The sequence below is a fragment of the Anolis carolinensis genome, chromosome 2, assembly GCF_035594765.1.
Source record: "Anolis carolinensis isolate JA03-04 chromosome 2, rAnoCar3.1.pri, whole genome shotgun sequence".
Taxonomy (NCBI): Eukaryota; Metazoa; Chordata; class Lepidosauria; order Squamata; family Dactyloidae; genus Anolis; species Anolis carolinensis.
Genome location: NC_085842.1, coordinates 308,706,672 through 308,713,062, shown reverse-complemented (window position 1 = coordinate 308,713,062; position 6,391 = coordinate 308,706,672).

Below are 6,391 nucleotides of genomic sequence, written 5' to 3'. Positions count from 1 at the left end.
TTTGTGTTCTAAAACACAGTTTTGTGGCTGCAGTATGCAAATTTAATTAAATGGCAATTAGAATTGATTTTATTTTCATTTTTATTTAAAGCATTATTTCTTTGACCCCCCCCCCCCCCCCGGTTGCTTGAGAGTTCTGGTTGCTTTAGTGCTAGTTAACTAAGAGTATAAACACAAACATCTTCCCCTCTTTCTATCAATTCCTAGTAAGATTCCTGCAACTGTGGAATCCATATCTGCAGTTTCACTTGCCAACATATTGAGAAAAATGATGTCTGTAGGAGTCTGCTAAGTCCTTCAGATGATTCTGTAACTTCCCACAGAAGTTATTATAGAGTTGCATGGAGGACCTAGCAAATTCCTACAGAGGGTACCTATCTAGGATTTTCTAGGCTCACTATCAACATAATTCTATGGGATGCTGAGACCAAAAGTCAGGTAATTTTCTGGTGTTGAATCGTTTAACCAGTTTCAGCTAACAATGGTCTAACATGAAGGTATCCTCCATGGATACAAGGATCTTGCTATAAATATGTGCATGTGTGCATATATATTCAAAATAAACTAAAAATATATACAAGCACATAAATACATGCATATACTCTTCTCATTTATTTAGATTTACAAAATCAGCTCTACAAGGAAACATATAGAAACCTATACCTAAAAGAGCATAACTCAAAGCTTTGCATTGTTTTTTGTATTGGACATTAAATGCCTGAGTGGGAGATTTTTAAGATACAGGTCAAGCCATGCAATTTCTGTAATACCCAATATGATCTTGCTTGTCTCAGCAAGAGACAGGCCTCAGCAATAAAAACTGCTACAATTTTGTAAAAAAAAAAAAAAATCATCAGGACCAAACGGTTCTTGCTTGGTTAATAATATGACAGTATACTGCCACCTAATGCTGGTTTGCTTAAAGTTCACAAAAAATGTAATTTTTTTAAAAAAGACTGTACATCCATTGTTATTCTTTGGGTGCATCTACACTGTAGAATTAATGCAGTTTAGCATCATTTTGACTGCCATGGCTCGGTGCAATGGAGTTTGGTGTGGCACCAGCACTCTTGGGCAGAGAAGGCTCAAGACTACAATAAAACTACAGCTTCCACGATTCCATAGCATTTGGCAATGGTAGTTAAAGTATTGTCAAACTGTATTAATTTTGCAGGGGAGCCCTTAATGGGTTGTGGATAGACTTGGCTGTCATGATAGAAGAACAACCTTTTCAGTTATTACAGGATAACAACAATTTCAGTCTATGATTTGTTTAATTTGTTTCAAAGGATAGTTTTGAAAGAGAACCAGAAATGCTTTCAAAAATTAACCGGGATTCTGAACTTGAACTGAACCTATCTATAAGTCATTCCTGCATGGCAGAGAGTTAGATGGCCCTTGTGGTCTTTCCCAACTCTTATGATTCTAAAGATCCCCAAACAATTGTACCTGCCTGTCATTCCCTTTCCTGAAACCGATTGGCTTAGAAGTGGAATATTACTTAAAACTAAAATGAATGCAGCTAGACAACATTTTAACTGCCATGATTCATGCTATGGCAACCTGGGAGCAGTAATTTTACAGTCTTTAGCTTTTTCTGTAAGGGTGCTGGTGTCTCATCAAACTACAACTTTCATGATTCCATAGCACTGAGCCATAGCAGTTGAAGTTGCGTCAAACTGTTGTAATTCTACAGTGTAAATACCACCTCCCAAATTGTTATTTGCTGGCATAATGAAGTTACAAATTTTGGTCAACATTTTCCCATCTTCTCACAGATCCCCACCTTCCTTAAATGTCCTGATATCTACGGGGGGGGGGGGGGGGGGATGATGATGATGATGATGATGATGACATCTTTGATTTATGTTATATTTTCTCTCTTCCAACCTCTTTTTTGCACTTTCGCTACAGAGCCCGCTGGCAAAAGTACTTCTGGGACAAGTCCGTGACAAAAGTGCAAAAAACCCTTTGCCATCGCAGAAAAATTGCTGGTGGTGCATGACATGAGGCTTCCCATTTTCCATAAATAAAGATGAGTTGAGTCCACTCAAGGAGGCTTCCCTCGCATGATGAGGAGGAAGCTGGGATGGTGTCGGTTGCAGGTGCTGCTGGGATTGCCGCCTTTAGCAACGTGAAACCCAGGCCGAGGAAAGAAGGGAGAGTGAAGGGAGAAATAGCCGGGTCTCTCCCTTTAAAGCCTGAACCAAGCCAGCTTACTAAGGTTTAGGCTTCCCCGCATATGATGAGGGGGAAGCCAGGATGATGTGGAGTGTGAGGTGTGAGTGTGAGGTGACACTCTGGGTGGTTTGTGGCAATTGGGGTAGCATGTGTGAAGAGGTCCATAGTGATACTATTGCGGTAGCATGTGTGAAGAGGTCCATAGTGATACTATTGCGGTAGCATGTGTGAAGAGGTCCATAGTGATACTAAAAGAAGCAAGATCTAAAATTTCCTAATGAACCTGAACTCTATGGCCAAGAACAAAATGGGGAAAGTACAATAAAATGGAAAGTGACCAGGGAGGAGAAGATTGGCATTAGGGGGATATATACTATCTGGTATATGGAGTTCTGTTATCCAAAAGGAGTGACTGGCCTCAGAGACTGAAGAATGGATAGTAATTCTTCACTGGGGCCGGGCTGTGGCGCAGGCCGGTGAGCAGCCTGCTGCAATAAATCACTCTGACCATGAGGTCATGAGTTCGAGGCCAGCCCATGGCGGGGTGAGCACCCATCAATTAAAAAATAAAAAAATAGCCCCTGCTCATTGCTGACCTAGCAACCCGAAAGATAGTTGCATCTATCAAGTAGGAAATAAGGTACCACTTATAAAGTGAGGAGGCAAATTTAATTAATTTATGACGTTGGAATGAGGAAGTGCCATCACAGTGGATGATGAAGCAGCTGCTCCCCCCTGTGGCCAGAATCAAACATCCCTTCAGGAGAAGGTTAAATTGCCTCTGCATCTGTATCTGTCTCGGTTCTATGTGTATATGGGCATTGAATGTTTGCCCTATATGTATATAATGTGATCCACCCTGAGTCCCCTTCGGGGTGAGAAGGGCAGAATATAAATACTGCAAATAAATAAATAAACAAACAAATAAATAAATAAATAATCGGCTATTGTTGCCTTCCACCACCTACCATCAGCAATGATTGCTTCAAGATAGGACTGATTCTTTTGGACCAACCAATCAAACTAGCAATAGCCAAACTAAAAGCCCTTCCTATGTTTATCTAGGGCTGTTACCTGCTTAAATCAATTTTAGTTGATTAATCATGTGTGCCTTAGCCAATTGATTAATCCATTAAATTTGCATTAATCTGCATAGAGGTAAACAGTGCTCTGAAGAAAGCAAACTATCTTTTGTACTTTGGGGATGTAATCATGTTTTGCAGCAGGAAGAACTCATCCCTTATCTTAACATGACATTCACTATCTCTCTTTCAATACATACTTGGTTCAAAACTAATGATGTCTTCTGCCTAATTAATTTTAATCAACCAATATTTTTAAAAATCAAGTCATCTTATCTTTCAACCATTGTTAATTCTATAAACAACAAGAACAGAGCTGAATCTCATGCAGGGTGGCTGGTTTCAGTTCAATCGTATAGGTATGCACTTGAGCAGATTGAATGACATGTGCCAAATTTAATTATAGTGAAATATTATCTTCCTACTCCACATGATCGGCTTTGGTACATTTACATTTCACGTAGAGTGCATTTACATTGATGTCGCAGTGTGATGTAATTTTAATTTCCTTGGCTCAATGCTATGGAATTATGGGAGTTGTAGCATTTCAAGGTATTCAACCTTCTCTGCCAAAGACTACTGGTGCCTCACCAAACTACAAACCCCAGAATTCCATAGCATTGAGCCATGGCAGTTAAAGAGTTAATAAACCATTCCTTCTACAGTGTGGAGGCACCATTGAGAAAATATTGTATTTCTTCCATTCTAAGGCACACCTTTTTCCCTATATAATCGCAGGTGTATCTTACGTATTTTTGGTGGTGGTGGTAGTACTGAAATTAAGGTGCATCTTACAATTAATGGTGTCTTACAATTGAAATATAGTAGGATTTTTCTAGTTCTGAGTATGGGTTTAAAAGTGAGAAACCTCTTTAAGAGGAAGGAAAGGAACCCATCTGATAGAAGGTGCTGGAGGAAAGGTCTATTAATAGCATGAAGTGCTGAAAATGAGAAATGAATGGATCTGAAAGCAAATCAAGCCTGGATTTTCAGTAGATATCAAAATCACTTCAGCTGGGGTTGTTGCAATTTGAACATGTGATGAAAGGATGTGTCCCACTGGAAAAGATGATAACCCTGGGCAAAGAGGAGGGCAATGGGAAAAAGAGGGGGGAGCACATTACAGTTGATTGATTCAATCAAAGTAGCAACAAAAACACACACATATGAAGGGAAGATAAAATATGCAGTGCCACCAATATGGATAACCAATATGTCGGGGGAAATGAGTTGAGAAGTCCTCAGAAGGGCTGTTGAAAGCAATGGCTGTTGACTGTTGACAGTCCTTCATCCATAGGGTGACCATAAGACAAAGTTGACTTGATGGCAAACAACAACAAATATAAATGCTAAGCAGTGTTAATTATCTTTAATTAATTGAAATAGTTTGAGCAAATACAGCAAATACAGCTCTTAATGTATCTCCCCCCTGCCCTCATTATATTTCTTTGACATGGACACCACAACTCAGCCAGCTTTTCCTTAATTCCTTTCTTTGATATTCTTGGCTTGTATAAAGATGATTTTGTTTGGATTGTATTATATATTATGACTCTATTCTTTTTTTCTATCCAGTGCAAAGCTATTCCTTTTCTCATTTTAGGATCATAATGTTTGAGGCTCACGGCTCGAAAAGGAATTCACGTATATCTTTTATTACATTTCTAAACCAGTTTTCTGCCAGATGGTATTCAAAATGCCCCTTTGCTTTTCCCACGCAAATGGCACAAGAAATGGTGCAAATGGCACAAATATCAATTTGTTGCAACAAAAACAAACACACACATATGAAGGGAAGATAAAATATGCAGTGCCACCAATGTGGATAACCAATATGTTGTGGGAAATACACAGGAAGCAACAAGTATTCCAGACTGTGTGCTCATACACATCATGGGAAAAGCCATAGCTAAATGAAAGAACTTGGGCTGTGTCCATACTGCCTAATTATAGCAGTTTGACACCACATTAGCTGCTATTATTCAATGCTGAGCAGAGTAAAAGACAATAGGAAAAGAAGGGACTACAGCACAGTTTGATTGAGTCAAGGCTCAAGGTTTGTGGAGAGGAAAAATAAACATAGATCTTCCCAGTGTCCATTAGATTGTACATCTTTGACAGGCATGGATGTCTTCTTTGTTTTACTTTGACAAGCTCCATGTACACTGATGTTGCTATGTACATAGACAATCTATATATATAAAAGGGTAATGAAATTTTGGCCTAGGACAAAACAACAAAACTACACATCCCAGAAACACTAAACTTGGCAGCACAACCCCTCATCCATGCCTCTACGTTCATACAACAAAAAGAAAAGAAAAATAAAGTCCTAATTAGAGGGAGAGGAATAATGGTTTTTATCCAATTGCTGCCAGTTACAAGGCTAAGCTCCGCCCACTTGGTCTCCTAGCAACCTACTCAGCCCAGGGGACAGGCAGAGTTAGGCCTCACTTAGGCCTCTTCCACACTGCCTATAAAATACAGATTATCAGATTTGAACTGGATTATATGACAGTGTAGACTCAAGGCCCTTCCACACAGCTATATTACCCATTTATAATCTTATATTATCTGCTTTGAACTGAATTATCTTGACTCCACACTGCCATATAATCCACTTCAGTGTGCAGTCGGACACAACTGGACTTAATGTCAGGAGAAAACCTTTACCCTTTACTTTAACTACCACCAATTCCTCAATACTTTATTTCCCATACCACCATACTTCGCCACAGCAACGTGTGGCCGTGCACAGGTAGTACATATATAGATATTACTATTACTCCTGGCTGGAATTCTCAATTACTCTCTTGGGACAAAATTTAGGTTGAAATATCTGCACGCATATATGTTCTTATGCGCATGGATCTGGTTTTTACTTACTGTTGGACTTGGTATTCCATCCATACACTGTAGGACTTAATATTCCTGTCCTAACCCCAAAGTCCACCTCCTAACTTACTTTAAAGTCCCAATCCCACTGCATACAGGCATTCTTTGTATCAACACGATAAGACAGGATTGGAGAAGTGTCTAGCAATTCCCCATGAGTCAGGTTTGAACAAACCTTGAGACCTCTGGAGACCCTGCAGATCTCAGCACCATTGCATTCATTATGCATCTAT